At 41.8% G+C, this 19,989-nt stretch overlaps 1 protein-coding gene and 1 long non-coding RNA gene across 8 annotated transcripts in view; one reads left to right on the top strand and one right to left on the bottom strand.

Annotated features, from left to right (window-relative positions):
• Positions 1-19,989, top strand: part of TLN2 (talin 2) — a 499,060-nt gene that overhangs the window by 160,820 nt on the left and 318,251 nt on the right. For 2 of the 7 annotated variants that reach the window (XM_055537740.1, XM_055537741.1), the window contains one exon: positions 2,167-2,357. The exons of the other annotated variants lie outside the window; for them this stretch is intronic. The gene's annotated coding sequence lies outside the window, so the exon portion shown is untranslated. The remainder of the gene's footprint in view (positions 1-2,166; positions 2,358-19,989) is intronic. 7 annotated transcript variants of the gene reach the window in all.
• LOC129621367 (uncharacterized) lies at positions 12,291-18,757 on the bottom strand. The gene is made up of 4 exons (XR_008699249.1): positions 18,668-18,757; positions 13,783-13,875; positions 12,877-12,963; positions 12,291-12,418 (listed from the first exon to the last, which is right to left on the bottom strand). It is a non-coding gene; the product is annotated as an uncharacterized LOC129621367 (long non-coding RNA).

Genomic DNA, 19,989 nt, shown 5'->3' with positions numbered 1-19,989 from the left:
AATAACTGAGCACTAGGATTAGCGGGTACCTGAGGAGCTGAAGGGAAGCAGGCACAGTGTCTGTTGGGTGTTAACCCAAAAGGCTCATTACCTTGGTGCATCAGCTATATCTAGATCTGGGCATGAAGTGCTGTTGACAAATAAATGTTTGAGGTGTGTTCCCTGCTATCCGTCTGGCCATCATCTCATTCTTTCCTTGGCTTGTTTTATTCAATAAACATTATTTGAAGACCTACTGTGTTCCTCTTTTAGGCACTGAAGACTAAAAAAGAAACAAAAGTATGTTTTGACATAACTACAATGCAGGAGACCTGGGTTCAATCCCTGGGTCAGGATGATCCCCTGGAGAAGGAAATGGCACCCCACTCCAGTATTCTTGCCTGGAAAATCCCATGGACAGAGAAGCCTGGTAGACTGCAATCCATGGGATCGCAAAGAGTCGGACACGACTGAGCGACTTCACTTTCACTAGACCTTTAGCTAGTCATTGGGCAGGTACATGTAAATATTCTTCATCAAACTCAGTCCAGACAAAGTCATCATTATTTCTTAGATTTCCATTAAACATAAAAAATAAAACCAAAAAATAGCTACATCTCCCAGCCCTCAAAAAGCACTTAATAAAATTGGGAGTCACTATAAAATGATGTGGGTAGGTGTGCAGAGAGTGAGAGATGGGTGTGGCTTTATAGGAATACTCATTGGAAAAGACTCTGATGCTAGGAAAGATTGAGGGCAAAAGGAGAAGGAGGCAGCAGAGGATGAGATGCTTAAATAGTATCACTCAATGGACATGAATTTGAGCAAACTCCAGGAGATAGTGGAGGACAGAGGAGGAGCCTGGCGTGCTGCAGTCCATGGGGTCGCAAAGAGTCAGACACAACTCAGCGACTGAACAACAAAAAGGTTATCCCAGAAAGCTTTCTGGAAGTGAGGAAAGGAATGTCAGCCATCACTGGTGATTTTGGGGAGGGACAACATTTCAGCCAAAAGGTGAGAAAATCCTTGCAGAAGCCTGGGAGTTGTACTTCGGAACGCCAAGATGTTCAGTATTTCCGGGGTATTAGGGGTGGTGACATATGTGAGAGAGGAGAAAAAGTGCCGGAGGTGGCGAGCGTTTCTAGCTGGGGGCATCAGTTTGGATTTGATCCTGACGCAGTTTAGCAGTAGATGCCCAGGTCACCGTGCATGATCTAGTTGAAAAGACAAAATTAATACACTTGTGGGGAAAATCACCCAGGAGTTGAGGCAGTACCAGGACCCCTGTCCCTAATGGAGTTTCTGGGGGAAGATAAAGATTGGAGGCCTTTCCCTGGTCTTTGACATGCAGCAGCTCAGCTCTGTTGTCGATGTTTGCTGTAATCACAGTTCACTACAGAACAGAACTGGACCCTGTACCTGCCCAGTGAGTGGAGATTTGCAGGCTTGATGAAACAGGCCATGGTTTGTGCTGTCAAAGTTAAGAGTTTCGAATTTTCACCCGGGCTTGCTGACATGACTTATTGGTGGTTTCCTGGCCCTCCTGGTGTGGGGCAGCGCTGAGCAGTGCGTCATGTGGGTACAGATCAAGCAAGGTTCTCTCCGAATAGATTTTTGTAGCTGTGTTGTGGTAATGAGGTTCATTGAACTTTTTTGTGGGTTTTGGTGGGTTGTTTTTTTTTTTTTTTTTAACTAGAGGATAATTACTTGACAATATTGTGATGGTTTCTGTGATAGTTCAACATGAAACAGCCACATGTATGTACACATATCCCTCTCTCTCAAGCCTCCCTCCCACCCCCCTCCCCATCCTACCCCTCTAACTTGTCACAGAGCTCTCTGGCTTTGGGTTCCCTGCATCATACACCAAATTCCCACTGGATATCTATTTTACATATGGTAATGTATATGTTTCAATACTACTTTCTCAAGTCATCCTACCCTCTCCCTCCCCAACTGTGACCAAAATTCTGCTGTTCACGTCTGCGTCTCCTTTTCTGCCCTGAAAATAGGATTCGGTAATAATCTTAAAGATAGGGAGAACAAGAGCTTCACAGGTTTTTGTGATACTGAAAAGAGATCTAACACTAAACATCTCACCCAGCACTGTGCTTGGTGGCAATTGACTATTGCTATTATTGCCTACTGTCTTGGCCAAATTTCACCTTTCCTTCCCCCATCTGTTAGTTTTTGCTGTCTTCTGTTTGTGACCTGGAATTTGCCCTGTGGATTTTGGACAATCCAGCTTTTCTGGTTTTGACCCTGAATGCTACTTGCAAGGACAAGCCTACGTGACACCTGAAAAACCACCTCTGCTGACAGCCCCCACCCTCCAGTCACAGGGATCAGCCTGCTTGATTGGAACAATATTGGCCCAGGTACCTATTGTGTGTGTGTGTTGGAGTGTAGGGAGGGTGGGGAGGTTTGACAGGGGCTTGAAATGGGAAGAGAATGTGCTGAAGACAGCACAATTGATAACGTCCCCTTTTATACAGAGGATGGCTTCTTGAAATGCTTTGCAAACATTAGATTTTCCTGGCATCATATTTTTGTTCACACGTGTATGTACAGTAGAAGTCTATCACTCCCTGAGCCTGTAGACATTATTGTATAGATGTTTATTATAACTTCAAGGATATTTGTTTCCATTTTGTATTGAGCCTTGATTGTCAGTGACTTTCAACCATTTTGTGTCTTGTGGCCACTTTAGATGCTTTGCTAAGTTGTAGATTATTTGTAAACAATCTGTTTAATATGGTGGGTGAAAAGATTTATTTAGCAGAACTCTGGTGAATCCCTTCATAAGAAGTAGAGAGTATTTAGGACTTGTTAAGTGCCAGATATTGTCCTGCCAGTAAGTCCTTTCTTGCCTCCCATTGATTTGTAAGATATCCTTTTCGAAGTAAACATTACCTCTATTTTTGCTTTTCCAGTGTCACACACCTAGTATGTACTAGGATTCTTTGGATTGTAAGCAAAAGAAAATCTACCACAGATTGATTGAAATGGTGAAGGGTATTTAGTGGTTTGGGGACTAAGAAATAAAGTGATGGGATATGCTAGAGATTCATGTTGGCATTAGGGATCTAGTTTCATGTCTACAGGACTCTTTTTTTTTTTTTAATTAATGATTTATTTGACTGTGCCAGGTCTTAATTGTGGTGTGTGGGATCTTCAGTCCTCATTGTGGCATGTGGGCTCTAGTTCCTGACCAGGGATTGAACCCAAGCTCCCTGCATTAGCAATGCAGAGTCTTAGCCACTAGACCACCAGGGAAGTCCCTATAGGACTCTCTCAGCTCTGCTCCTCTCTGTATGGGAGGCCTCACCCTCATTCTGTCTTCAGCTGATGGAAGCAACAATAGCCTCAGAGCTCTAGAGCATTCCATCAACCGAGGAAGGGGCAGCAACTTTGAATCAGCACTGCAAGCAGAAGTCTTGAAATTCACAAGGGTTAGACTGGTTGAGGTCATGTGTTTGCCCTAAATGGATCACTGTGGCCAGGGAAAAGGATTCCATTGCTTGTACTGACTTTAGAACACATGTCCTGCAGCTGAGGAGTGATGTCAACCTCTTGAGAAGCATAAATACAAGCAGAGGCTGTTGGTTAGAAGGAAATGAGTGTTGGGAGGCCATTCATTGGTGTTCACTACAGAGACAGGGCTGTTTTCTTTCTTTTTTTGGCTGCTCTGGGTCTTCGTTGTTGCCCGTGGGCTTTCTCTAGTTGCAGAGAGTGGGGGCTACTCTCTAGTTGTGGTATGCGGGCTTCTCATTGCTGTGGCTTCTCCTGTTGAGACCATGATCTCTAGGTGGATGGCTCAGTAGTTGTGGTACACGGGCTTAGTTGCCCTGGGGCATGTGAAATCTTCCTGGAACAGATATTGAAACCGTGTCCCCTTCATTGGCAGGTGGATTCTTAACACTGGACCACTAGGGAAGTCTGAGTGCTGGGGTTTGAGCATAGTACTCTGTCCAGTCCCAGAACCCTGTCATCCAAATGATAACCTCCTTTGAAGCTGCTTCCCCTAGGATGGTTATTAGCTGAGGGCTGACAACCCTCACTATCGGTGTTGTTTCTCAGAAAGTCTCAGCCCATAGTCCTTTGCGTGTCACTGTCCAGGAGTCTGACTTGGGTTACATGTCTAATTGTTCAGAAACTCAGTACGCTCAACTCTTAAGTAAGGGGGTTGGTCTAGATTAATTCACCCTGTATTTATGGAGCACCTGTGATGCCAGGTTCTATGTCAGGGACTACAGTTAAAACAGCATGCAGTGTACACATGGCCTCTGCCCTTATGGGCTTATTGGAAAAGATAAGCACCGACTAAATGGTAAGACAGATGTTAGATGGAGTTCTGACACATGCCTGGCCCTTAGCAAATAGTTAATGAAAATAATCATATAAATACATACTTTAAGCCATATTCAGTTCTACTATAGGGAGCCATAGGGCAGCTACAGGAGGACTAGAGGGAATAAGAACCCAGGATGCAGCCTTAGGGGAGTGACATTTAGAGCCTGTAGCTGCTGTAAAGGCCAGTGAGAACTTCGCAATCCATTTGGCCCTCAAGGAATCTGATGGCTGTCTGGTCCCCATAGTCTAAGAGGTAACTGAGAGGTCACATCAAGTCTCGTTTTTTTCTTTTAACTTTTAATTTTATATTGGAGTATATTTGATTAACAATGTTGTGTTAGTTTCAGTTGTACAACAAAATGATTCAGGTATACATAAACCTGGATCTATTCTTTTTCAAATTCTTTTCCCAGTTAGGTTGTTATATAAGGTTGTTATATAATATTGAGCAGAGTTCCCTGTGCTATATAGTAGGCCATCCTTCTCTCTCTAAGCTCCATATGAAGTTATCTATAGTTTTCTTTATTATAATTATATGTGTTCTTAGGGTTAATCTCTCCATGAATCTATCTGTTCTTCAGTAATCTAGATTTCAGATTCCTTCAAAATGTTCCTTAATGAATAAAGAAGATGTGGTGTACATATACACAATAGAATGTTGTTCAGCCATGAAAAGGAGAGAAATCCTGCCATTTGTGACAACCATGGAGGTGTGGACCTTGAGGGTATTATGCTAAGTGAAATGTGTCAGAGAAATAGTGTGTAATATCACTTCATGGAATCTAAAATAGCAAAACTCACAGAAACAATAGAATGGTGGTTGCCAGGGGCTGGCAAGTGGGAGAAATGGGAAGATATCCATCAAAGAGTACAAAATTCCAATTACAAAATAAATAAATAGGGGGGATCTAATGTACTGTAAGGTGATTATAGTCAATACTGTATTATATACCTGAAAGTTGAAAAAATAATGTTTCTTATTTCTCCAGACCTTCAAAAATATTGTGGAAGTTTCTTGCCTGTAACAGGTATGCATTAAGTGCTCCAAGCCTAGTTCTATATCTCTTCCACAGTACCCTCAACCTCCTCAAGTTCAGGGCACCCCTTCTTCCAGACTCGCAGGATGTATAGTCCATGCCTCCTGTGGGGCATCTGTATTCTCCGCCATCTTTTCATGGGTCATTCCAAAAGATGATACCTAATGATAACTAGAATGGAAGATGTGAGGTTTATCATGTACTTCTAGAAAAGCTTGTCTCCAGACACCTGGGGGAAAAACCTGCACACTCTGGACGGGAAGGGTCATATTTGCCTGAAAAGAACAGATGTGAATTTCATAATCTTGCAAAGATTCTAGGCTCTGATCTGCTTTGGAACAGTTTTCATTTTCTGGAGCAACTGTTCCTAACTTACCTGCCACCAAACCATCCTACACCCCCTCTCCCTCTGCCCTGTGATCATCTACTCTTCTCTGGAGAAAGACCTTTTAAAAGCAAGTTTGAGCCGAGTTACCAAAAAAAGTGACTGTGTGCTATTTCTATGCTGAGTTGTAGTAGAAATAAAGAAACATTATCAGGATAAGCTAGCTTTATTATAGTTTTCCTTGTTCCCATATCAGTGGGGACAGCATAGTCATTGCATTAATAGCCTAAGTTGGTGGAGATTTGGGGATGACCTCAGGGAACAATTCACTATGTGTATTACGTGTTTTGGTGGTGGTGTTTTTTTTTTTTTCTTTTATTGACTGATGTGTATGGGAAAATGGGGGATGGAAAACAATACATTTCTTTGCTCTTCCTTTCATAGATTACTTGTTGCAATAATAATTAAGGTATTTTGGGGGAAGTCCACATTTTTCTTTATAGGAGAAAAGTTAAACAGTGGGGAAAAGGCAGGTTGATAGGATAAGAAACCTTACTAGTGAGGAAACCTCTCTTTAACCTTGTAGCTGTAACGTATGTCTTATTCCACTGTGTGTGTGTGTGTGTGTGTGTGTGTGTTTCCAAGTTGTTTGGCGGTGTTCCAGACATAGCATAGCCTGCAAATCTGCAAATTTGCATATCCTTTTATGCTCAACTAAATCAATAAAGGACAATAGTTCCCTTTCCCTGGACAGAGCCCTGAAATCCATGCCACTCAGGGTGTGCTGGTGAGCCCTTTGCAAGCCTAACCTGGCTGGGATGTACTGACAGTACCTAGTTCCAGCTGGGCACTCAGTAAATATTGAGTGGATACCCAGAATAGCAGCTTGAAGCTGTGAGTATTTGTGTCCCAGAATGATCCTGTCAGTTCTTGGAACATGGTTTGGAAAGACTACCAGGGACAGGCTTGGCTATCTCTGTGCATCCCAGGTCTAAGGGATGTTGTTTCCATATTCTGTTGGTTCTGTGAAGCAGTAGTGCCAGGCCTGCAGGACATTAGGTGGGGCTGGAACATTCTGAAAGACTGGAAGCTTGAGAGGGGAACAGCCATTTGTGCTTCTTATGGTAAGAGCAGGTCCTCTGATAGGAGATGTGGCTGGTCTGCTTGGCACACAGCGTGGGGAAGGAAGCAGGCATGGACTTCAGTCTCCTGCATCTCTGAGGGGGCACTTTTCCTGACCTCTTGGTTATAAAGAAAAGCAGTTGCTGCAAACCACATGGCTCCATTGAAGTAGATTCTGGACAGGGATTTCCCCTTTAACACAGAGCTAGACTGTTGCACTGGGACATAGCTAATCTGCCTCTGTGGGATTCAGAGAAGGGATTTAAGTGCGGGCAGAGATTTTTATGGCGGTGGTTGGTTGGTTTCTTCCCCTGGTGAAACAGCAGCTATTGGGATTTACTCCTCTGCTTTTGCCCTATTCTGGTTATTTCATTTCTTGGCCCATAGTTGTGAGCTATGGGAGATTTTTTTTGAAAGAAGAAGACTGGCTTCTTAGGAGACAGGTTTTCTAACCTCACTTAGTCGTAAGGTTTGTTCTTTCTGTCCGGTCTAGGGAATAGGAGAGAGGGTCCTTCTTAGCATACAGATCCAGGGAGAGTCTGGGCCAGCGATAGCACATGAAACCATCTTGGCACCATGGACAATCTGGATAGAAAAGCAAAACCAGGTTGGTCACTGACCGCAAAGCCAAGGCAGATCTCTTTAGAGCAAAAAGTGCTGCTACTGTGTTTAAAATGGATAACCCACAAGGACCTGTGGTGTAGCACATGGAACTCTGCTCAATGTTATGTAGCAGCCTAGATGGGAGGAGAGTTTGGGGGGGACTGGATACATTTATATGTATGGCTGAGTGAGTCCCTTCAGTGTTCAACTGAAACTCTCACAACATTGTTAATTGGTTATACCCCAATACAAAATAAAAATTAAAAAAAACCCAAACAAACAGAAAGTGCTTTGAGACCCATCTCTAGGCACGTGGCTAATAATAAAGGGCAATTTTGAGAGCATTTGCCAACTTGAGCCACTAGTAGAACTGAATTCCTCACGGTAATTCTTGTGATATGCAGGGACTGTGAGAAGACATGGAATGTGTCAGTTGACAAGCCTTTGATCTGTAACATTGTCTGCAGGGGCTGGTCAATGAAATGCAATCTGTGAACCTCTTCAGAACCCATTTAGGACCTAGGCAGAGAAGGCAGTGTTGAACCGGGAGGAAAAAGAGTGAAGCAGCAGTACTGAATGGATGACTCTGGTCATTGAGCCAAGAAACCAAAGAAACCACTAGTCTCTAGGAGGGGAGGATTAACTGGCACTAAGCTCTTAGTCATTATAGGTATATACATATAAGAAAGCTGTTGCTATAGATCATTTATAGTGGTGGTATAAATTTTGTCAGGCAGCCCTTCCATTTCTATAACCTGTTGAAAAACATGGTCAGGTGATATTATATAGACCCTAACTGGAGCATCAAAATCTTTGTGCAGGAGACCTGTCACGCCATGCACCAAAGGGTTGACTTTGAGTGGCCAGGACTATTTTGATCCTTTAGCTGAATCAGCATCTTTGCTGCTTGTGTGTGAACACACAATGCACACACATACTTCCCCTTTTCTCATTTTCTGTTGTCGTCTTCAGTGGAAATAATCCTGGATCCTGATATCATTGTTCACCTTACTCATTGTCTAACTGTCGCTGTGAAGGGGGATAAATCTCAGTCTCTGTTTACTGCATGACTCTCATTTAAATCTTACAGATGCACCCTTGGGTGCTCTAAAGGAACCTAAGATTTCAAGCCTGAAAGAGGATATGAAAGGCTTACAGGTGACCAGAGCTGTTTTTCTGTGAACGCCTTGGACTGTGCTTTCCTGTTTTCTAGTTTGGTGTTGCCCCTAGGATGATTTTTATACAGGTGTTTGAAAGTTCTGGGCCTGGACTTTTTAGAACTTGCAGTGTCAGTCTGCATCTTCACTGGAAGGCCTTCAGTGCTCTGCACATGGGGAGGCAGCCTGATGAATTTCTCGTCTTCATCCAGCTGTTACTGCCAGTCTGGTTGTGAAATGTGATGGGACCCTGGCCAACTGTGTAATGCCGAAATTCCTTGCTATCTTCTGTGTTGCTTTGTGAAATAAGAGGGTATGTCTGGCAGTCACTTAGAGGTTTAAATCACATTTTGAATTTGCCTGGAGAAATTTATTGGTTTTCTGCGAACCATAAGACATTGTGCAAGAGGCTGTTCAGAAAGGGTTGAAAAATAGAGAGTACTTGAATTCTAGTTTGCGACTCTGTTTTTAAAATGGATAAAATGTTAAAAGGGTCATTAAAAGTGTAAAGTTGGATCTTCCTCCCACCTCCCACCCCATCCTACCCCTCTAGGTTGTCACAGAGCACCAGAGGTTCAAAAGGGAGGGGACATATCTATACCTATGGCTGATGCATGTTGATCATGCATGTTTTACAATATTGTAAAACAACTCTCCTCCAATTAAAAATAAAAACATTTCTTTAAAAGTATAAGGTTGAGATATGGATGACAACTAATAAAGATGGTGTTCTCAAGGTCAGGAGTTCAGAGGCGATAAGAAAACCATGTTCTGGATATCTTCCTTTAGAGAGATAAGGATGGCAGCGTGGGTCTAGAAAACCAGACTGAATTTGAATAAAAGAGAATGAGGGAAGAACATTTTAGGCATAAATGACACACAGAGGTGTGGAGGTGGGAATGAATGAGTTATGTTGGTGGACAATATACAGACTCTTGAAGTAGCAGATCTATGTTTGTGCTAAGAGAAAAGGGAAAGAGCAACTTGAAAGGTAGGAATGGGCATGCATCATGGTGCTTTGGATAACAGAAAAACCCGAGTTAGCTTAAACTGGATAACTCCTTGGTTTGATTATGGGGGAAAAGGCCCACTTTTCAAGTTGCAGAGCTGGTCCTCAAGATTTCCTTAGATTTCCTCATGTTCACAAGATGGTTGCCAGCAGCATGGCTACATGGTTCTTTGTTCATATCCATACCATCAAATAAAAGACCTGAGCTTTTTCTGACTGGACCAGTCTTAACCATCGAGGCAGCCAGGGGAATGCCTTGTACTTAGGCCTGAGTTTCTGCTCATCTCACAATTAGTCAGAATGGGGATGAGATGGGGCTGATTGGCTTATACTAGTAAGGGTCAACCTCTGGGACTCATTTCTTAGGACCACTAGCACCTAAATCCGGAGAAGTCAATGGCAGCCCACTCCGGTACTCTTGCCTGGAAAATCCCATGGGCGGAGGAGCCTGGTAGGCTGCAGTCCATGGGGTCGCTAGGAGTCGGACACGACTGAGCGACGTCACTTTCACTTTTCACTTTCATGCATTGGAGAAGGAAATGGCAACCCACTCCAGTGTTCTTGCCTGGAGAATCCCAAGGATGGGGGAGCCTGGTGGGCTGCTGTCTCTGGGGTCGCACAGAGTCGGACACGACTGACGTGACTTAGCAGCAGCAGCAGGAGCACCTGAATCCTGAGGCTCCTATATAGAGATTTCCCAAAGGAAAATCTAGAAAGGTGGAAGTGAATAGGAGGTTTGATCAATGGGTTAATAATGAAAAAAAAGAAAAAAAGTCCATTCCACCTGTAAATTATGGACAGCTTTGAATCCCAGGATAATTGACCTTGAATGAGTCTAGACTTTATCCTGTGGGCTGATCCATTTGGGCTAATTACAGATTTGTCTTCATCTTTGATAATAAGAATGTTTAACCTTGGCCTTAACTGCCCAGAAAAGTTCTTTGGTGACCAGTTTTCCTTCTTGTCTTCATTGTCTGCTTTTTCTCCTTGCTAGGAGTACACTTGCTCAGTCAACTAGCCAACTTATGAAGACCCTACATAGTGCCAAATTTGAATGGCTCTGGAGAAGTACCTCTCCTTTTTGCTGTGGGGCTCTCTGAGAGATGATCCACTCACTCAAAATTCTTCTGAGGGGTGGGGTACTCAATTGAGTCTTTGGATTGTTCACATTAACGTTAATCACAAATTATATAAAATTACTGAAGTTCAATAGTGCCATTGAGAGGCAGGCCATCCACCCATCCATCCATTTGTTCAATGAATGAGAACTGCTGTGTGCTGTGGACTGTGCTTGTGAATGGGGATGAGGCTAGGTATGGCACATAATCTCTACCCTTGTGCTCTCGATCTGGTTGTGGAAGCCAATAAATGCACAATTCTGACTTTATGTGGTGGATATCATAAGTAGCATATTAAAGTTTAGAAAAGAGGTATTTGTCTCAAATGGATGTATTAACAACAGATGACATTTCTTAGCTCCACTAGCATGCTGAAAGTGGGCTTAGGGGATAGAGGCAGGGGATAGAAATTGTGATCAATAAATCAAAGATAAAATGATACATTTTCAGGAAGCCACAGGTGTTATTCTGTGGCTGGGCTACATCGTTCTTAAATAAGTGGGAGGTGGAGTGGACATACAGATTCCCCACTCTTCCATCCAGGATTCAATTAGTAGGTCAGGAATGTGGGCTGAGAATCACATTTTAATCTCTGACTCCCTGGGTGGTTTTGATCCTGGTGGTCTGAAGAGTCCTGGCCTGGAGTGTGGTATGTGGGTGTGGGGCTGCAAATGTAGGCTGGAAGAGAGGAAGAGCGGGAGCCTGAGAGGGTGGCCAGCGAAGTTGCAGAGGGATAGAGGGTTTCTAGGTCTGAGTCGTCAGCAGGACCCAGTAGGAAGTTGAAGGCATTTGGCAGCAGAGCATATAATCTCCAGCAGAGCATACTTAGGACAGGAAACAGTATCTTGGCCTTATTTTTACACAGTTGTGCTGAAACATCTTTCCAGAATAAAAGACTCTTAAATTAATCACTTGGCTCTAAACTCACACAGCCAAGAATTCAGGTTCCAAACTCCAAGAGCAATTCTTGGTCTACTAGTGTGCCTCCTAGTTGGGAATTATTTATCCTTGTTAAGTTAGCTCAGTGGTTTTGAAATGCTCTTGAGTGACCTTGGAGGTCACTCTACAAATTGCTTGATTCCCTATTTAAAAATATGATTGATTCAAGACTGAATAAATGTATAATATTAAAAGCACATGGGTTCAGTGTGCAGTAAGGATATTTGGGGGCCACTTAACTGGGCCTTTTTTCATAGAATCATTAAGCCATAAGACTGTTTCATTTTGTTCCTCAGACAGGGTAACTATAAGAACCTTCTCAAAGGCTTGTAACTTAATCTGAAAGCTGCTAGGAGTAAGGGTACTTCTCTATCTCATGAGCAGTATACTACAGATTATACTTTCTTATTACCTATGCAGCAATAATTTTTACTTTCCTAGTGTTGAAGCAGAAATAAAATTTCAGGCTGGTGCAATGTTTTATGTTATTGTTGGAGTTTCCCCGTTCAAGTGGAAATGATGGGAAAAGTAGTACTTCTCAGTATAGCTTATAACTGTTTTGTGTTTTCAGTTGCATTTGTTTATTATTTATTTTTGACTGCACTGGGTCTTCATTGTGGTGTGGGTTTTTTCTCTTGTGCTGAGCGGGGTCTACTCTAGTTGCCATACGCTGACTTCTCGTTGCTGTGGCTTTTCTTGTTGCAGAACATGAGCTCCAGGGTGCGCAGCCTTCAGGGGTTTCAGCACGTCGGCCCAGTAGTCGCAGCTCCCAGGCTCTAGAGTGTAGGCACGATAGTTGTGATGTGTGGGCTTAGTTGCTCTGCGGCATGTGGGATCTTCCCGAACCAAAGATGGAACCTGTGTCTCCTGCGCTGGCAGGTGAATTCTTTACCATTGACCCACGAGGGACGCCCCTTCAGTTGCACGTAATTAAGCTTAGAAGTAAAGGGGCGTCAATAAAGTAGGAGAACTGCTTTGTCCTTGACATTTAATTGTTTATTGTTTAGGCATTAATGTGTATCTTGATAGGTGTAAAGATAAAGGTCACTTAGCACAGGATTTCTTATTCTTGGCACTATTGATAATTTGGGCCAGATAATCCTGTTGTTGGGAGGCTGTCTTGTACATTCCTAGTGTTTTGTAGCATCCTTGGCCCCCTACCCACTAGACCAATCATGACAACCAACATTCGTCTCCAGACAGTGCCAAATATCCCCTGGGAGCAAAATCACACCTGGTTGAGAACCACCGAGCAGAGACGAGAAAGCTTTCACGGATCTCTCTTGACTCTGCTGTTAATCTTTTGAGAATGTTGTTCTGTCTAATAAAGGGAAAGGCCTACAATTGATTATTATGTAAGATTACATATTTGCAAATTTGTCTACTTGCTAAAGTTCATTTGTAAACCTAAAATCGATACTCCTGGCTCCTTTACAGTTAGTCCTGGATACACACATGTGCAGAGAGGCAAAAAAAATCTGAGTCACCTGATGCATCTGTTCCCAGCAGAGGTCAAACAAGGTGATGCTGTGCCTTGTTTCAACTCAGTCTGTAAACAAGTATCCCTTTCAGGGTCTATTTAGTGCCACATTTTTCAGATTTTTGTGCTTCTTATTGGTGATTTTGCCCTTTCAAACGGCCCCTAAGTATAGTGCTGAGTAGTGCTTAAGCACAGGAAGGCTGTAACGTGCCTTATGGAGAAAATGGGAGTATTTTATATAAGCTTCGTTGAGGCATGAATGATGGTGCTGTTGGCCATGAGTTCAATGTCAGTCATATCTATCCATCTATCTGTCTGGAGACACACGTAACACAGGGTTATGTATTGATGAGCTGATGAAACTGCTGTGACTGGAGGCTCACAGGAACCTAAGCCTGGATTTCCCCTTTGAAGCAGTAGTTAAGTCTTGACTAGTTCAATGTTTGTGGTGACTGTAGAACATAACCACTGCAAATAGCAAGAATCAACTCTACTGATACTTGGCTAGCTTACATTTCAAAAGCCTGTATTTTAAAGATCTACTGCGATATATATGTTCACCTACTTTGATTTTCTTTATAAAAATTAAGATAGCCATGGTAATGGTAAAACAAATAATTGCAGAGTCAATGGACACAAACATTTAAAACCATTACGTACCTGGTGAAAATGTTGTACCAGTTTCCTGTGCCATAGCAGTTCACCACAGTGCCGTTTCCAGTACATCTGTGCCAGCATTATTCTGCATTTTTCCTATTTTTAAAATGACAAAATTGAACATGTTAGAGAATTCAAGTGATACAGACACTTAGAAAATAAACTGTAAAAATCTCTCTTCGTCTCACTTATCCCTACCGTTTCCTAAAGAGTGTTAAGAATTTGGTATGTGTCATTTCAAGGCTTTTAATAAACACACATGAAATTAAATGCATTTTATACCCATAATTTAATACAGATGAAACTAAATATTTGCCTATTTTGTGTTATGCTTTATTACTTCATATAATTTAGGTGTAAAAAATGCTTCCCGTTATTTAGAAAATACTTAAGTTGTCAGGAAAAATTGCATAAATAATGTTTCTATTTAATAGTGATAGTTTAATTTTTGTGCTAAGCAATGAGCTTGTGATAAATGTCTTTTAATCTAATTTGTATTTATTTTTTTGCCAGTAGCCTAAGCTACAGAACACAACATAGATTCAGTCTTGGAATTTTATGATTTTTTTTTTTTAATCACTAGGCTTGATGGAGGATTTCAGAGAATTGAATTTCCTGATAGAAAAGTAATCAGTGGATGCCAGTGGGTAAACATTGCCCAGGATCAGGCAAAATGCATAATATTAATTAGTACGCAGATGTTCGTGGAATGATTACAATGTGAGGAACACTTTTGTGTCAAAGTGATTCTGTAACCCCTCCCCTCACCATGACTAGAGGGAAAAAGACATCTGATGCTCACTTATGAGTTTCATGGCCACAGAGACTACTTGGAGTGATTGGGAATCCTGTAGATAAGAACTCCCTGATCTAGGGTAAGGAAGTGAGACCTCTTTGTACCAGCTGTTGATACTAGATATGAACATTTGATAGAATTTTAAGCCTTATTTCTATCAGAAAACTATAGTTTTCACCTAGGATGATTTAAAGTGAGATAACAAAAATGCTCCTGGGAAAGAAAGACTTAACACATTAGTAGCATTGATTGATGAAAAGACCATATTAAATAAATGATATAGGCTGTTTCTAGGACAGGGAAATTGTAGCCACTTAGGGTTCCCTGTGGGGCTTCACCCGTGGCTCAGTGGTTAAGAATCCACCTGTAACGCAGGAGATGTGGGTTCGATCTCTGGTTTGGGAAGATCCCTGCAGGAGGAAATGGCAATCCACTCCAGTATTCTTGCCTGAAGAATCTCATGGACAGAGGAGCCTGGTGAACTACAGTCCATGGGATTGCAAAGAGTCTGACACAGCTGAGTGAGCATGCAGGCAACGTTACCAGTTGACTATTAGAAAATGGTAAAATAAAAAGTATGATTTACCAAGAAGGACTGGTTTCTGAAAAGAATGGAAAAGATAAGGTCATGCCACTGGCTGAGTGTGAATTTCCTCACCTCACAGTGAAAAGGGCCTAGAAAATTCTGTTTTGCAGGGCATAAGATTCTACTTTGCAATAAGGGAGTGTCTTTTATACGATAACTTTGCACCTTGATTCCAAATTCAGCACTTGAACAAGACTCCAGTAGGTCTCTTTGTAGATGTGGAGGAAACTTAAGGATTTTGCAGAGATATGGATTAAAACAGTTTTTATTTTTTACAATGCATTTGCTATGAAAAATTCACAGAACTCTTTAGTTTTATAAAATCTATCCCTTCTGAAAAGAAAAGAGAACATCCCTCCCACAGGTTGGGAGTTACAGGGTCTCTTCCCTAGGAGATTCTTAGTTTACTTATGGGATGATTGTTTGTTTACTCGTGCAGGCATTCAGATAATCATAAAAACCAAGAGGCACACCCACTTGAGTGCATAGTTTCTCTTCCAGAATATCTATGGTAGAGGCACTAAAGACAATGTTTAAAGGAAAATATTTTAGATAATTGCCCACAGTCATCTTATTTTTATTCCTGACAAATAGCAAACAAGTTTTTTTCTACTGTACTAATTTTTAATTTGTGAATATTTATGAAAGGGTTTACTTGAAGTGTTCCTTCATATTAACTTCTTTGGTTAAAAAAATTTAAATATGTATTATTAACAATATTTGAGTTCTCAAATGTTAAATACTTAAACATGATAAGAAGTTTGAGAGTAAAAAGTAATAGATCAAGCTAATCGTGTTGCCTTCCTCAAAATATCGATTGCAAATAAAGTCTCTTTTTTGCATGTCTTTAGCTTTGAATCCCAGGGACGGGGGAGCCTGGTAGGCTGCCGTCTCTGGGGTCGCACAGAGTCGGACACGACTGAAGCGACTGAGCAGCAGCAGCAGCTTTGTTTACACAATGTAGAAGGTTTAACTGTAGTGTTGCCACATCTGTAAGTTTTTCTTTGTTTAATGGGCTTTGTAAATACATAAATGAGTGCCTTCACTTTTTTTTCTGGCTCTATAATTTTTTACATCTGTGCCTCTTGCCTGCCTGGAATTTGTTTTTGTGTCTGACAGTGGTAGACTTGTAACTTCATTTTTGTTACGTGACTATTTACTTTCCTAAAATAGTGTGTCAAATAGTTCGTTGTTTTTCCTTTAAATGGTAGGTTTGTTGTCGCCTTGATATCTATGCATTTGTTTCTTGTGTCCCGTATCCTGTTCATTATTTGTGTGATGATATCACACCGTTTTAGTTACTGTAGCTTTACAGCATGTTTAGTTTTGTCAGGATAGTTTTCCCTTCTTTTTTAAAAACATAGTCATTCTGAAGCTTTTTCTATTCCAATTAAACTTTAGAATCAGCTTTAAGTTCTATAGAATATCCTGCTGCTGTGTTGGTTGGGTCACACTGATTTTTTTAAACTGGGAGAGAGATAATTGCTGTCTTAACAATATTGAGTTATTTCATCTGGGAAATGGTAGTTATCTCCATTATTGTATCTTCTTTTACTGTCCTTCAATAAAATTTAAGATAAGATTGATGTGTTATATTTATAGGTAAGTTTATTTCTAGGTTTCCCCCCCCCCCCCGTTTCCTTCCCTCCCTTTCTCCCCTTCTTGATAATGATTGGAATTTTTTAAAATGGCATTTTCTAAATGGTTACTGTATCTGGCCATCTATAATTGACTAGATTCTAGGCAGACAGGCATTTCATTAGCAAAAAATATGAAGATATCCTGCTTCCTAGTATTTTTATCTTACTTCATTTCTCTGCATTAGTTAGAGGGTGAAGTAAAATATTGAGTAGAAATAGCATGCATCCTTGTCATCTTTGTCATTTTAATGGGACATTACTTGTAATTTACCATTTGTTGGCTCATTTCCACATATTTCTGATTTAGTTATATTTAGAGGAAAGTATTTATAAGAAAATATCAAATTGACTATAATTGGAGGAAATGTTTAAGTCACTGATGTTTCCCAAAGGGCATGGCAGTGATGTGGGATATGCCATACACATGAAATGTTTCTTATGCATTGAGGTGCTCCTTCTTGATTCTCCTGTAAGGAATTCACAGCATGTAGGAGGCTGCTGAAGCCTCTGAGGACTTTCTGGTCGTTAGGACCTCTGCAGCAATCCTAGGAACATGCTTTGGGCCAGGCTGACTTACATGAGCCTGATGATCAGATGTTTTGGAGAGCATAGGTTCAGTAGAGGGGGTCTAGCCAGAGGGGGCATAGACACAGGTTGGGGTGAAATCTTGGGATATAATAGTCATATTCTCCTTAAGCAGATGGAGCTGAAACAGGAGGGAAGGGGACGGGGCACAACCTTTGAAGGAATGACATAGCCCAAGTGAAGAAGTGAAGTCGCTTAGTCGTGTCCGACTCTTTGCGACCCCACAGACTGTAGCCTATCAGGCTCCTCTGTCCATGGGATTTTCCAGGCAAGAGTGCTGGAGTGGATTGCCATTTCCTTCTCCAGGGGATCTTCCCAACCCAGGAATCAAACCTAGGTCTCCTGCATTGCAGGCAGATGCTTTACTGTCTGAGCCACCAGGGAAGCCATGACATAGCCCAAGGACACAACTTAAACTGATTAGACTCAAGTGGGTCCAAGATGGCCGACAACTTACCTTCGACTAGGCCTTGATCCTCAATATATGATCATCGTAGCACATCAGCAAGCTAAACAACACAACCAGAGGTGCCATGACAGCTCCAAGGCTGACCATCAAAGACCAAAAAGTGGGTGAGGGCCCAATTCCTGGAAATCTCTCCACCCGTTTCCCCAAATAGTTTAAATAATCTTCCCACACTTTAGCCTATGAAATTACCCAGCCCATAAAAACTAACCACACCACATTTCGAGGCTGCACTCTTCCTCTGTGAAGGACCACACTCTTGTCTGTGGAGTGTGTTTCTCTCTAAATAAATCCACTTCTTACCTATCACTTTGTCTTTCACTGAATTCTTTCTGCCATGAGATGTCAAGAACCTGAGTTTCACTAGGTTCTAGAACCAGGCGTGTGACTTCAGCTGGAGGACTGTGGGTTTTGGCTAGGTTTGAGTCCCAGAGACTGGGGTTCGAGTCCCAGGCAGAGTTTTGACTGGGTTTGCGTCCCAGCACGTGAGGTCAAGTCTCAGACTAAGGTAAACGGTTTCATAGCCACATTATCAGTGTGCCCCGAGAATAAACTGGAACGGTTGAAATTCAGAAAATCCTTACTGAAGGTTAGATTCAGAGGGACTTTGGAGGTTGTGCAGGAGCAGAGTGAGTTTAGACTTAAGAAGCAGATGTGTAAGAGGCAGATAGTGACATACAAGGTGTCTAGTGTGTTAGCTTAGGACTCTGGCCCTTCCCTGAGATGAGGGGTAAGTTTCTGGGTTGTCAGAGGTAGACTGGCAGAGTTAAAATTAAAACCACAGGCTCAGTTAAAATAAAAATCTCAGTCCTTACCTTGTACACAATCACCTTTTTTTTGCAAGTATATTCAGCTGCCTGGGTACACTTCCACTAGGTGACTTTAGAATTACCACGTGTGCCTGAAAGACATCAGCCCCAGTATGTTACAGGAAGTGTTTTCCAGCTATGGTGGCCCATGAGCAGCCTACAGAAAAGGAGCTCCAGGTCTTGTGCCCCCATTTCAACCACAGAAGCTCTGCTTTTATGAATCTACTTTGCTTATTGGCTTCTGAGTAAAGTTACATTTAAAGAAAACACTTGGCTGCTTTAAAAAAAAACACAAAACTTGAAAGCCATCATTGTCATTCATTTTACTCATTTAAATCATGTTTCGACGGTAATACTGATCTTGCCTACGTAACTACAGTATTTTATATTGCAACTCAGTTGTACTTCTTAATGAAAATTCCCTTAAATTCAGGATTTAGAAGTGATTTCCTCATCTATTTTATGGGGAGTTGGTGTGTGCGCTTAACAGAAGCAGAAGATAATAAGAAGAGATGGCAAGAATACACAGAAGAACTGTACAAAAACCATCTTCACGACCCAGATAATCACGATGGTGTGATTACTGACCTAGAGCCAGCCATCCTGGAATGTGAAGTCAAGTGGGCCTTAGAAAGCATCACTACGAACAAAGCTAGTGGAGGTGATAGAATTCCAGTGGAGCTATTCCAAATCCTGAAAGATGACTCTGTGAAAGTGCTGCACTCAATATGCCAGCAAATTTGGAAAACTCAGCAGTGGCCACAGGACTGGAAAAGGTCAGTTTTCATTCCAATCCCAAAGAAAGGCAATGACAAAGAATGCTCAAACTACTGCACAATTGCACTCATCTCACACGCTAGTAAAGTAATGCTCAAAATTCTCCAGGCCAGGCTTCAGCAATACATGAACCGTGAACTTCCTGATGTTCAAGCTGGTTTTAGAAAAGGCAGAGGAACCAGAGATCAAATTGCCAACATCTGCTGGATCATGGAAAAAGCAAGAGAGTTCCAGAAAAACATCTATTTCTGCTTTATTGACTATGCCAAAGCCTTTGACTATGTGGATCACAATAAACCGTGGAAAATTCTGAAAGAGATGGGAATACCAGACCACCTGATCTGCCTCTTGAGAAATTTGTATGCAGGTGAGGAAGCAACAGTTAGAACTGGACATGGAACAACAGACTGGTTCCAAATAGGAAAAGGAGTTCGTCAAGGCTGTATATTGTCACCCTGTTTATTTAACTTCTATGCAGAGTACATCATGAGAAACGCTGGACTGGAAGAAACACAAGCTGGACTCAAGATTGCTGGGAGAAATATCAATAA

The sequence above is a fragment of the Bubalus kerabau genome, chromosome 10 (assembly GCF_029407905.1).
Source record: "Bubalus kerabau isolate K-KA32 ecotype Philippines breed swamp buffalo chromosome 10, PCC_UOA_SB_1v2, whole genome shotgun sequence".
NCBI lineage: Eukaryota > Metazoa > Chordata > Mammalia > Artiodactyla > Bovidae > Bubalus > Bubalus kerabau.
Note: the sequence above shows the minus strand (reverse complement) of the source record. Positions and strands in the feature narration are given on the sequence as shown.